Below are 14,435 nucleotides of genomic sequence, written 5' to 3' on the forward strand. Positions count from 1 at the left end.
GCTAAACAATATAACTGACAGCCATTTGCTGACTCGTTTCTCAGGGCAATGCCTTCACCATTGATTCAACCAACCTGCTGACACACCAGCGAGTTCACACTGAGGAGAGGCCGTTCATCTGCTCCAAGTGTGGGAAGGGATTCACAAAGTCAAACCACCTGCTGAAACATCAGCGAGTTCACTCAGGAGAGAGACCATTCACCTGCTCCGAGTGTGGGAAGGGATTCATTAATTCATCTGACCTGCTGACACACCGAAGAGTTCACACTGGGGAGAGGCCGTTCATCTGCCCCAAGTGTGGAAGGGATTTGCTCAGTCATCCACCCTGCTGATACACGAGCGAGGTCACACTGGGGAGAAACCATTCACCTGCTTCGAGTGTGGGAAGGGATTCACTTGTTCATCCAACTTGATGAGACACCAGCGAGTTCACACTGACAAGAGACCTTTTAAATGCCCGGACTGTGGGAAGTGCTATCAAACTTTAGATAAACTTATGTCCCAAACTTATGTCCCATCAACATATTCACACTGACGAGAGACCGTTCAGCTGCTCTCACTGCGGAAGTGGTTTCAGGCGATCATCTGAACTCACTGTACACCAGCGAATTCACACTGGGGAGAGACCATTCCTCTGCTCCGAGTGTGGGATGGGATTCACTCAATCAGCCAATCTGCTGTCACACCAGCGAGTTCACACTGACAAGAGACCTTTTAAATGCATAGACTGCAGGAAATGTTTTAAAAGTTCTGGAGAACTGATGCGCCATCAACGAGTCCACACTGATGAGAGACCTTTTAAATGCCCAGACTGTGGGAAGTGCTATAAAAGATCTGGGGATCTGATGTCCCATCAATGTATTCACACTGATGAGAGACCATTCAGATGCTCTCACTGTGAGATTGGGTTCAGGCAATCGGCTCAGCTCACTGAACACCAGCGAATTCACACTGGAGAGAGGCCATTCACCTGCTCCAAGTGTGGGAAGGGATTTACTCGGTCATCCCATCTGCAGACACACCAACGAGCTCACAGTGTGGAGAGACCATTCACTTGTTTCGTGGGTGGGAAGAGATTCACTTGGTCATCCACCCTGATGAGTCACCAGCGAGTTCACAAATAATTACAGTGATTTTATTTTGCTGTTAATCATGCCCAGGACTGAACCATGTTCATTGGGGTCTGTTTCTGCTGATATTAATGAACTCCAGCCCAGTTATAATGGTTAATATTTTGGATAAAAATCAAATAAATCAGCTTTGTTCTGAACGCACAGTGTGGTGAATCTTCTAATATCTCTAACAGAAGTTAGTTTCTTTTGAAGTGCTCTCCCTTTCCCCGTATCCTCCTCCTCACCTCAAACAACAAGTATGAGAAGCTCATGAAGGTTCTTTGTCACTAAAATTGAGACAATCCGATCAGCTGCCTCTGCTTCTTCCCTCCCTTCCACTAGCCCACCTGGCCAAACTGTATCTGAAGCACCTTCTTGTCCAAGCTCTGCACTTGCATCTTTCTCCAGTTTCTCTCCTATCTTCTATCTCCTTCAGCTCATCTTGTCTCTGAGACGTGCCTTCGGCTTCCTTGACACTATTCTCACTAAACTGCTGACCATCCAACTTCCACATTTTAGACAATATACTTAACGGTTCTCTCTCTTTTCGTACTGTCCCTCTCACCTTTAAATCCACTATTGTCTCTCATCATAAGAAAATCCTTCGACCCCACCATCCTCCTCCACTCTTTTCTCTAACTTTGTACTTGCCGGTAAACTGTTCAATCTCTAATTCTTTTCCAGTTTGGATCAAAGGTTCCTGACCTGAAGCATTCACTCTGTTTCCCTCTCTGTAGATGCTGTTTGACCTGCTCAGAGTTTCCAATATTTTTTGTTTTGAGGTCAAACAAATATACGAATTAGGGGCAGGACGAGGCCACTCGGCCCCTCGAGTCTGATCTAATTGAACTGATTTAATTGTAACCTTAACTCCACATTCCTGCCTATCCCTGATAACCTTTCACCTCCTTGCTTATCAAGAATCTATCGAGCTCTGCCTTAAAAATATTGAAAGACTGTGCCTCCACCGCCTTTTGAGGAAGACAATTCCAAAGACTCATGACCCTCTGAGTGAAAAATATTCTCTTCAATTCTGTCTTAAATGGGCCACCCCTTATTTTTAAACAGTGACCCCCTAGTTCTAGGTTGGATTTCCACCTAGGGTGTTACAGTATTTTGTTTTTGGGTCAGAGTGGATCAGTTTTCTCTGGAATGAGACAACAGTAACTGTCACCCTGTTCGACATGAAACTAAACTCACTGTTAATTCCTCATCAGTAACAATGTTAAACACAAAGTTTCCAGCCGGGATTGAACCGGGGACTTTCTCATATAAAGTAAACGTGAGAATCACTGCACTGGGGAAATGAGTGTGAATCCCCCCGGACAGAGGGGAACAGACCATCCATCTCTAGCTCTAATTCCCAAACAGAAAATGCTGCCAAGAATCAGCAAGTCAGGCTGAGTCTGTGGCCGCTCTCAGCGTTTGAAACCGTCACAATGCCCGGGTGATTGACGGCAGCTCAGGACCAATAGGAAGAGAGGGCGGGACTGGTCCTCCATCCAATCGGAGTGAATGGAGGGGCGGGGCCAGGCTGTGACTGAAGCATGCGCAGTGCGGGTAATGGCGATGGGGAGACGGGTCCACAATGGGTAAAGGTGGAGATAGCGGGGCGGAGGGAGCGATGGATCCGGCGCGTGGACCGAGAGGCTCCGGAAACATGTGTAAACCGCAAACCCCGGAAATAAACTGACCGGTCCCCCTCCCCAGTTTGCATCGAGCGGGGCTGCAGCTCCCAGATCAATGAAGAGCCGGTTTAAACCAGAAGACATAGAAGCAGAAATTAGGCCATTCGGCCCATCGAGTCTGCTCCGCCATTCAATCATGGCTGATAAGTTTCTCAACCCTATTCTCCCGCCTTCTCCCCGTAACCTTTGATCCCCTTACCAATCAAGAACCTATTTATCTCGGTCTTAAATACACTCAATGACCTGGCCACCACAACCTTCTGTGGCAATGAATTCCATAGATTCACCACTCTCTGGTTAAAGACGTTTCTCCTCATCTCTGTTCTAAAAGGTCTTCCCTTTACTCTGAGGCTGTGCCCTCGGGTCCTAGTCTCTCCTACTAATGGAAACATCTTCCCCACGCCCACTCTATCCAGGCCTTTCAGTATTCTGTAAGTTTCAATCAGATCCCCCCTCATCCTTCTAAACTCCATCGAGTATAGACCCAGAGTCCTCAAACGTTCCTCATATGTTAAGCCTTTCATTCCTGGGTTCATTCTCGTGAACCTCCTCTAAACCCTCTCCAGGGACAGCACATCCTTCCTGAGATACGGGGCTCAAAATTGCTCACAATATTCTAAATGTGGTCTGACCAGAGCCTTAGAAAGCCTCAGCAGCACATCCCTGCTTTTATATTCAAGTCCTCTAAAAATAAATGCCAACATTGCATTTGCCTTCCTAACTACCGACTCAACCTGCAAGTTAACCTTAAGAGAATCCTGGACTAGGACTCCCAAGTCCATTTGCACTCCAGATTTCTGAATTCTCTCCCCATTTACAGAAGAGTCTATGTCTCTATTCTTCCTACCAAAGTGCATGACCTCACACTTCCCCACGTTGTATTCCATCTGCCACTTCTTTGCCCATTCTCCTAACCTGTCCAAATCATTCTGCCGCCTCCCCGCCTCCTCAATACTACGTGTCCCTCCACCTATCTTTGTATCATCTGCAAACTTAGCCAGGATGCCCTCAGTTCCTTCATCTAGATCATTAATGTATAAAGTGAAAAGTTGTGGTCCCAACACTGACCCCTGCGGAACTCCACTAGTCACCGGCCACCATCCTGAGAAGGACCCCCTTATCCCCACTCTCTGCCTCCTGCCAGACAGCCAATCTTCTATCCATGCTAGTACCTTGCCACTAACACCATGGGCTCTTATCTTACTAAGCAGCCTCCTGTGCGGCACCTTGTCAAAGGCCTTCTGGAAGTCCAAGTAGATAACATCCATTGGCTTTCCTTTGTCTAACAGACCCATATCAAATGCATTACCTGGTGCCTGGCATTCTTTTGCTTGCCAGTCAAGTTTGCAATTCGATGTTGTCTATTTCAGAGAGCCTCAAGTTAACCAAGGGCATCAATATCAAATACATTAATACTGAATGTTAAATAAGGTAAAGAATTGCTGAGAAAAGTTTGTTTAATTTCTTCTGCTGAGGAGAAGTGTGTTCATAATGATTGAGCAGAAAGCATTGCTGCCTAAGACATTCTGTAGTTTGAAATTCAAACAAACTGAGGCACCAGGCGGAAACCAAGAGTTGTCTTCCTGTAACAAGTGACATGACCTCTCAGTCTAACCATTGGAATCCTCCAAACATTCTGGCAGATCAACACTTTTTCCTAAACAAATATGTATTCTGTAAGATTGCCTTCCCAGAACAAATGCATTTTAAACCAAATGAAAGAAACAAACTATGCCAGCTTTTGATCTTGGCAGGGCTCTGTTGAACTGTAACATTGATTTCCCACTGTGATATAACACCCTTGATTAGCTCCACCCTTGTGGAGCAAATGTAATTAGATTCTGTAAATCAACTCAGAAATAATGAGGTGTTTGATCAGAAAAATGAGCACTTTTGTCAATTCGATATGAAATCAATAGAAAAAGTAAATAATGTTCATATGCATAACTATGTAAGAAGCACTAGTCTAAATCTTCATGGCATTGGGTGAGGGAAACAGTGTTACTTAAGGTAAACTAGGCATGGAATATGCAGAATCTCCTTTTTCAAAAGGGAATTGTGCAATTAATTGATATTCAGAATAATAACAGGTTTACTAAAAGAGGGATGGAAACTGAGATTAATTCGTTTGCTCTTATAAAAAGCTGAACGGGACAAGATTATGGAAGGGCCCCTTATGCCATTGAATAGATACATGGTGCTTTGCCGTTTTATGATTACATTGTTATATGAGTCTGTCTGCAGCATTCCTGACAATACCAGCTGAATTCTATTTCTCCGAAACAGAGACCCAGAGTGCTGCTGCATGACAGAATGGCTTAACATTCCAGATAGGCCTTGGTCAGTCGGACAGCTCACCCTTCATTCTCCCCTGATTCCGTTTCCTAAAGAGTTTGTAAATATTCACAGAACTGGAGACTGGGTTTCCTGTTTTGGTTCCTCCTCCATTTTTCCACCTGCCAATGAACAACATTTTCCAAAATCTCGTCACAATGTTCCGCCTTGCACCATGTTCAGGGGTGAACACATTCAGTTTTGTAGAGACTATAAAGGCCGGGATCGTTTTCTTTAGAGCAAAGCAGGTTAAACTGAGTTTTCATGGTGTTGTTTAAAATTACTGTGCTAAGGAAGGGATCGGCGGCGGGCGGTTTGATAGAGCAGTTAGGGAGAAACTGTTTCCACTCTCAAGGGTCAGTCACCAGAGCACTGGCGTTTTTGATATTTAAATAAAGACAGGCTTGCATTTATATAGCACCTTTCCCGACCAGCGGACGTCTCAAATCGCTTTCCAGTCAATGAAGGACATTGTGAAGTGTCGTCATTGTGATGTAGGAAACCCGGTAGCCAATCACCGCTCAGCAAACTCCCACAAACAATAATGTCATAATGAGCGGAGAATGTGTCTTTGTGACGTTGATTGAGGGATAAATTTGACCAGGAAGCGGGGAGAACTCCCCTGCTCTTCTTTCAAATAGGCTCATGGCATCTTTTACATTCTGGCGCCTAAATCCCGTTCATGTCTCTTCTTTCCAGGCTGAATAAGAAAGGAGGGATTTCACCATGCCTGCACTGAGCCTCGGTTTCCTCGGACATTTTATCGCACCCTGGCAGTTTTTCCTCTTCCTCTGCTGAAGATCGATACAAAGTGATGATGTAGCGTGTCTGCTATTTCTTCTGTTTCAATTACAATATCGCTTTCGTCTGTCTTTTGGAGCACACATTACTACTGTTCTTCATCTTTGAGACGACGAGTAAGTATGTTAACCTACAGCAATAAACAGATTCATTTATTTTGCTAACTGAACGAACTGTTAATATGTCTGTCGAGTGACAGTAGAAAGTGTTTTACAACCTTTACTACATCGGGTGCGATAAAATGTCACTTTTGTTTTATTTGTGGGATGTTCTTTAGTATTTCGAGAAGACCAATTGTCACGTGACCGTATTACGCAAGTGCACTCAAACGTGCGGATTTCGGTAACATTTTCCCGGGTTTCGAACCGGGAGACTATTTGCGTGTTAGGGCCACGACGCTAGAGAAACCCTGCACTGCCGAATTCTCAATGGTCTTAGCTGAAACGGTAACCTGTGCGGCCATGCAGCAGCACTTTGGGTTTTTGTTTTGAAGAAATGGAATTCAGCTGCTATCATTAGGAATGCTGGAGACAGACTGATTTAATAATGTTGCCATAAAATGGTACAGCACATGAGGAGACAATTCGGCCCATCGTGTCTATGGCAGCTTTTTGCAAAGAGCATTCCAATCAGTCCCAATGACCCAAAAATACAGACTCGAAACGTTAACTCTGTTTCTTTCTCCACAGCTGCTGACAGATCGGCTGAGTTTTTCCAGCATTTTCTGTTTTTGTTTCAGATTTGCAGCATCCGCAGTATTTTGATTTATTTTGATCCTGGAGTCTCTTTACTCCGGGATCTACAAAACCCGTCACTTCTCTTCTTTCATTCTCACGCTTCCATTTCTAGTTTGAGTTGGTTTCCCTTTCGGGCTCTTAAACAAATCCATTTGGACGGACAAGTGGCAGCTGAAATTTAACGTAAGGAAGTGTGAAGTGATTCATTTTGGTCGGAGAGGAGAGGCAACAGGAAATAAAGCGTACAGATTTATGTTGCACAGCGAGTGGTTAGGATCCGGAATGTATCAATGCGGCTCAGTTCCACACGCAGGTGAACGAATTTTTACCATCGCATTCACTTCACGCTTTACAACTACATTCACTTTAGTTTTGTAGCTTCATATTAAAATGGTTCAGAGAGAAAAAGCAGATTGGAAAGATTCCTTTTGTATCTTTTTGAACTGGAAATGTCTGAGATGGAGAATACGAGTTAAAAAATGTGACGTGAAAGTGAAGAATTTGATGTCTATCAGTTGCTTTTAGTGATGAATATCTGCCGTGCGCTGCCTTGTCAGTTTCACAGGAGCCGCAGTGATTAGATTGGTGGGTTTTGGAAATGGAATTTTGTAATTCACAGCTTAGGGACTATTTCACCACGCTGTCGATTTCATGTTCCAGCCAAGGCTACGTTGATTTTCATTGGCTGAAGAAATAATTTGTGTCCTATCTCAACATGACATTTTGTCGGAGAAACTTCGCCCACGTGAAAATGGTCCAGAATGAAGAAAATGGCAAAAGCCGCGTGGATATCCCGAGATGCAAGCGCAGCAAGCAGCTTCCTTGGTAGTCCAGTGGTTAGGATTCGGCGATCTCACCGCTGCGGCCTGGGTTTGCATCCCGGCCAGAAGCTAGCCGCTTAATTCTCTTGTTAAAACGACTTTATTAAGTTACTGATTGAAAACAGAAAATGTGTTACAGCTTGCCCGAGTCAGTGGAGTTGGAACTGAAGCTCCGTATCAGAAATGAAAATGTCACATGTGCAACAGGTCGAGAACAAATGTAGATATCGGGCTGGAAAGTAAAAGAATAAAAGAGAAAGGCTGAGATCGGTTGCAAAGCACTGGCTACAACGATACTGGTACAAGGCAGAATATGGGTGAGAATGGGGCTGCTTTTACTGGAGCACTGTGTATAGTTCTGAGAATGGCACCTGATAAGGGTCAGCATTGATTTTGGAAACACGGCAGCGCGGATCCACCAGGATGTGAGTTCTGGAATGTGAGTGGACATTCTACCCGCTGTAAACTTGAGGTCATTCAAAACTCTGCTGCCCGTGTCTAAACTCGCAGCAAGTCCCATTCCCCTATCACCCCTGTGCTTTCTGACCTACATTGGCTCCTGGACAAGTGCTATCTTTAGTTTAAAATTCTCCTGTTTGTTTTCAAATCCCTCCATGTCCTTGACCCTCTCTTTCTCTTTAGTCTCCCAGAACCCCAAAACCTTCTGAGATGTCCACACACCTTGAGATGTGGCAGATGAACGGAAATAGGAAAACGCTGGAGAGTTTATTTTCTACAATTGACCAATAGTTTTATTTGGTTGAAATCGGGAATAATGAGGAAACGTAGTCGGCAGGATTCGAACCTATGTAGGAAGACCCTAATGGATTTCGAATCCATCGCCTTAACCACTCGGCCACGACTACGAGTGTGCTTAGATCATTCATATAAAATAATAGGTGGCTACAGCAGAGCAGGAAGACATTCGCCAGGTCATATTCGTGCCAGATCTTTGGAAGATCCAATCAGCTGGTTCCACACAGGCTCCTTTTCCCCCACAGAAATTCATATTTGTATTGTCTCTCCTTGTTCTTCCCATCAAAATAAAACACCGCACACTCCACTTCAACTGAAGCTTCCCCGTCTAAAGATTTCGTAACACGGCGCGAATACCAGCTCATTGAAACAGTGGGATTCGTGCCCACCCCCAACAAAAGGGTGGTTTTTAAACACAGCATTTAAGACCGCTCGGCCACAATAACATAATGGACGCCTTTTACCTTACCTGGTATTTCCATTGAAATATAGATAGTAAGGAAAAGAGCAGGAAGCAGCTTTCAGGTGCCTCGAACCTGCTCCGCCACTTATTTAGATCATGGCGGATTGCCAACCTCAACACTAATTTCTACCCCATCGATCTATCCCTTTATTTCCTTAGAATCAAAAAATCAATCCATCTTAACCTTCAATGTACTCGCCGACTGAGGATCTGCAGATGTCTGGGCTACAGTACTCCAAAGATTCACAACCCTTTGAGTGAAGAAATGTCTCCTCAACTCAGTCCTAAATGGCTGACACATTATCCGCAGAATGTGAGCCCAGTTCTAGGCGCTCCAGCCGGGGGGAAAACAGCCTCTCACCATGAACACTCACAAACTGTCTCAGAATTTCACACTTTGCAAAGAGGTAAAGGAGACCGAGACAGAGACAGGGAGACTGTGGGGGCGAAAACAGATATACGGAGACAAAGAGAGACAGATAGAAACAGAGTTGGCTCGACACTGAAAGGAACAGATACACGTCACCATTGATAACTTAGATTGAAAGACGGAAAAGAAGAAGAGAATAAAAGACTTACATTTAAACAGAGCCTTTCACGAACTCAGGGCAACAGAAAGTGCTGTACAGCCGATGGAATGCTTTTGAAGTGTAGTCAGTGTTGTAATTTAATGACACAGAGAGACAGTTCGACAAAAATGCTGATCGAGCAAATGACAAAATGTGATCTTAAGAACTACACCTCAATGTAAACATTTCATTCTATGTTTCTAAACTTTTCATTATTTGTTTGATCAGATTCAGCAGGTAGAATCCTTGACAAAACAGGGACAAAGCATTCCATTTCTATAAGGCCCGCGTTCAGCCTTCCCTTTTCTAGAGTAAAGAGCTTCAGACTGTTCAGCCTTTCCAGGTGATTATAACATTTGGAATTGAACTTTAATTTTCCTATTCCTTCAGAGATATGGCCGCAGTAGAAACAGTTCCTAAGGTCTGAGGGATTTCAGTTTGGACTATTTATATTTACAAATTCATTCTCTCGGTGTGTCCATTGCCTTAACTCCTCCACCACAAGGACTCGGTTTCTGTCTGATTTAATGTTGCTCAGTGTAAATGTCAATCATCCCCCACTTTGTAACATACGGGCACTTAGGCGCTGAGCAGTCTCCATTCAAAAACAAATAGAGCCGGAATTCCCCTCTTGCATGTTTTAAAGCTGCTCTTTTTTGTTTGTCCGATTTTAATATGAAGCTACTCAACTAATATAAATAAAGTTTTGATTGGTAAAAGTGGGGAACTGAAGCGCATTGACACACACACAGGAACACATACATACATATAAGACCGAGAGTGACAGAGACCACAAAGATATCACAAATTGGTTAAGTTTTGTTTTCACAAATCCGACAGCAAATTCCGTAAGTGCTTGTAGATGAACGGCAATAGGAAAAAACCAAAGTGTTTGGCTGTGTTTTTTATTCCATTGAACAGATAATTAGTTCTGTATCTGCAGGCGCCTGGTTAAAATCAGGAATGAGAAGTATAGTCGGCTGGATGGTACCCTGGGTGGGGACAATCCATCACCTTAACCACTCCGCTTTCGCCTACAGACCCTATGCGCTCACCAGTCGGGGTCATATAAAATCACAGAATGATTACAGAAGAGAAGGAGGTCATTCGGCCCGTCATGTTGGCTCTTTGGAGGAGCAACTCAACTAGTCTCACAATGCCGGCCTTTTCCCAGCCGCCCTGTAATTTATATTCACATTCACATTTTCTCTCCTCGGAATTCCGACCCATCGGAAACACCGCTCACTTTCCTGCTATTAATTTTAGCAGGAAAGCGATTTGCACAAAGTCCCCAGAATTATCGTCTGGTAGTGGTGGGATTCGAAACCACGTCTCGTTAGAGACTGGAACTTAAGTCCAGCGCCTTAGACCGCTCGGCCACACTACCACGGTGCTTACAGCCAATCATCGTCATGACTGGTATCGGCACTGAATGAGAACATAAGAAATCAGACCAGGAGTCTGCCAAAAGGCCCCTGGAGCTTGCTCAGCTACTTCATAAGATCACGGAGGATCCTGGGCCTCAACACCAATTTCCCAGCCGATCCCTTTAGCCCTTGATTCCTCTGCTGTACCTCGTCTTTGTGGCATAAGTGGTGAGTGTGTTCCGATATTAACTGAAAACTTGGTGGTTTGACATCATCCGGCAACGACAAAAGTCTCTTCCTCACCCTCTTCCCTTCCTACTTCCATTGTCGTCACAATTCCGGATTGTGCGCTTTGATCTGATGAAAATATTCCCCAAACTTTGTCAGCCATCTGTTGTCCAGTATGTTCTCACACAAACAGACGTTTAAATATTAATGTCAAACACAATGAGAATAAAAATTGTTCAACTGCGTGCACACATCCAATTCATGAGAAAATATAGGATTCAAAGCTGCGAATAGAAATTAATTCTCTGAATATATTAAGAGAACTGGAGCACACCATTGCACCGTGTGAAGTTCCATTTAATTTGTGGAAGTGACACAACTGGTATCAAGATAACCGGTATTAAAATAATCTTAGAATCAATATAAAGAAACGGTACAAAAAGGGAAACAGTTACAATAATAATGCAATCAATACAATAAAAACATATTAATCTGCCATAATGACAATCCAGAGATATTCGCGAATATTTTCATTTAGAGTCGATATTTCACAGACAGAATTCCACCTGGAGTCGCTCAAGGGCTCCACCTTTGACCAAACTTACAGAGCAGACAGTTCAGCGGTGTCACAGGTCAGAGCTGTGTCGGGAAACTAACAGATCTTTTCATTATGTTATTGTGGTCTATTGTAAAGTAGGTTTATGGTGGTGAGTGTATGGTTCTGTCTGTGTGATTTAATTGAATTAGGGCCAGATAGACTGCAAGCTTCAAATTATATAAATAAAATTAGGGGCAAAGGGTATTTTAAATGCTATTGAGTGAACATGGATGAGGTCTTAGCACGTATAGTGTGAAGGAAATTCGCATTTTTAGATAAGTGAAGCAAGGTAAGAAAGGCCAAGTAGTGTATTTATTTTCCCAAAGGTACTGAGCATGTTAGCAACATGAAAATTTTTTGTATCCATGGGAAAAGTAAATTTCCACATTTACGGATTAAAGAGAGAGAAACATATATGAAGAGGAATGGAAGGCGATGTTGGGGGGCCATGTAAGATCTAATAGGACTGTGCAAAACAACCTTGGGGAAGCCTCCAGCCACTTTAGCAGACGCCTGCTGTGTCCAGTAACCAAAGGTGGAGGATAGCCTTTGGAATTCCACTGTCGAGTAGGCGCTGTGGTAAATATGCTTGCTTGCTATTTAAATTTTAAAGCTATTTTGGACTGCTGCCCTAAAGAGGGTGAATAGTTGGGAGTGAGGTTAATTAGGGATTTTGGGATTTGTTATAGTATTAAGTAACTGTAATCTTATGCATGTGTTTGAAATCATTCCTTTTGTCAATAAATGTTTTAACTTTGTTTTAAAATCTCTAAAGGTGTTAGTGGACTCATTACTTCTGAATTCAGTGCACAAATCTTCTCGTAATTAATACAAATTGTAAAACCGTTGTGATAGCGTGGCCACGTTTCCTTGGTGGATTTGGTCCGCCTGGCCTACATCATCGGCTAGGACAGCTCAGCTGGGGATTGAAGGAAACTTTACTGTGTCATGACACTGCATCGCACATGATGCTACATTTATAACCATAAACTGACGCTGTTATGGAACAGAAGATTAAATAGTGGACTCTCGGAATCATTGCATTTCATGGTCCAATGAGCGATCAGGTTGGCTGATTGTTCTGAAAAGAACTGACGTCATTTTTCTTATCAATTAACCGCAGATATGAGCAAGGTGCGACGAAACACAAACATGGCTGACGCCAATTGGCCCGGCAGTGGATGACGCCACAATGCTTTCCGCACGCCATTGGACGGTGATTGGTTATTACCCGCATTGATTCAGGTGCGGGAGATCATGGGCTATCTCCAGTCTCTGCTGAGCAGTGAAGTTTGAGCCGCCTGTGATCCTGACTCAGCACTGTGACCCCTTGACACCTTAATGGTGCCGTGCGCCCACTGAGAATGTCCGAGACTGGGGAAAGGACCGAGAAACTGGGAAGTGCAGCGGTGGAGGTTAATTATAAATGCAGCATAGAGTGGAGAGATGTCCTGAACAGTCGAGTGGGAGAGAGTGGGAGAGAGAAACAGATTAAACACTAACACTACCCTTTCTTAAATATCATTCCGAGCCCTTCAGGTGAGCCAGCAATTTTTCCCTCCCTTAATCTTACAATGTTCATCAACAAGCGCCTGAACTCCAGGATTTTAAAGGAAAAACGGCTCTGCATCAGAAGGAAAATGTTGGAAGATATGGGGGCTGACCAGAAATCTCTGTTGATATTCCCGTCAGGGGTGGGGGTGGGGGGTGGGGGGTGGGGGGTGGGGGGGGGGGGGTGGTGGTGGGTGCTAATGAACGGGTCTCTGAGGAGATGCAGCGAAATCCCGGGGTGATGTTCAGTGATCAGGAGGATGGCATCAGAGGGAATGGAGCAGGGAAAGAGGGTACCTGGGGTGATGTTCAGTGAGAGTTCAGGGAGATGGTATCAGAGGAAATTGAGCAGGGAGCGAGGATCCCTGGGGTGATGTTCAGTGAGTTCAGGAGGATGGTATCAGGGGGAATGGAGCAGGGAGAGAGAATCCCTGAGGTGATGTTCAGTGAGTTCAGGAGGATGGTATCAGAGGGAATGGAGCAGGGAGAGAGGAATCCTGGGGTGCTGGTCAGTGAGTTCAGGAGGATGATATCAGAGTGAATGGAGCAGGGAGAGAGGATCCCTGGGGTGATGGTCAGTGAGCTCAGGGGGATGGTATTAGAGGGAGTGCAGCAGGGAGAGAGGATCCATGGGGTGATGGTCAGTGAGTTCAGGAAGATGGTATCAGAGGGAATGGAGCAGGGAGAGAGGATCCCTGGGGTGATGGTCAGTGAGTTCAGGAGGATGGTCACAGAGGGAATGGAGCAATGAGAGAGGATCCCTGGGGTGATGGTCTGTGAGTTCAGTTGTTTGTTGCATCAGGCAGGCCGCAGGGTGTTCCTATTAAACCCCAAACTGTGGTAATAACTTCAGGATTACTGCTTGAAAATGTGTCTGTGTCAGATCGGCTCCAGCCTCTCGGAATCATCCCTGGGTTTGTACTAAATGCTCTCTGTGCGGTATGTGTGTATTTCTTGTTATTCATTTATACGATGTGGAAGTGGCTGCCTGGGTCAGCATATATTGCCCATCCCTAATTGTCTTGAGAAGATGGACTGTGACGTCTCTGCCTTGTGAGTGTTTAATTGGACAAGGTACAGAGAGTCCAGGCGAATGCTCTGGGGGCTTGGGTTCAAATCCCAACATAGCAGCTGCTGGCATGTGAATTCAATTAATAAATACCATCCATGATTGTCTCAGTTACAAACTCGGAAACAAACTGAAGGTATTTCATTTTTAGAGTCACCAAGAGGACACATTTTAAATTCGGAATACAGAGATTTCAATAAAGAGCTGATGAAAATCTACAGTGTCCAAAATTAACCACAGTGTGGTTTTCTAATGTGTAACTGAAGTAGCGGCTAGCATTCTGTGACGGCATCACTTCCGCTGGGCTCCCAGTTGTCATCGACATTTCTCCACATTGAAAA

General features: G+C 44.4%; 2 non-coding genes across 2 annotated transcripts; both read right to left on the minus strand.

Annotated features, from left to right (window-relative positions):
- Window positions 1–8,277: 8,277 nt before the first annotated feature.
- Window positions 8,278–8,359, minus strand: trnas-cga (transfer RNA serine (anticodon CGA)). Its single transcript has one exon. It is a non-coding gene; the product is annotated as a tRNA-Ser (tRNA).
- Window positions 8,360–10,586: 2,227 nt separating this feature from the next.
- Window positions 10,587–10,668, minus strand: trnal-uaa (transfer RNA leucine (anticodon UAA)). The gene has a single exon. It is a non-coding gene; the product is annotated as a tRNA-Leu (tRNA).
- Window positions 10,669–14,435: the final 3,767 nt, after the last annotated feature.

Source organism: Cetorhinus maximus, chromosome 23 (genome assembly GCF_964194155.1).
Source record: "Cetorhinus maximus chromosome 23, sCetMax3.hap1.1, whole genome shotgun sequence".
Lineage (NCBI taxonomy): Eukaryota > Metazoa > Chordata > Chondrichthyes > Lamniformes > Cetorhinidae > Cetorhinus > Cetorhinus maximus.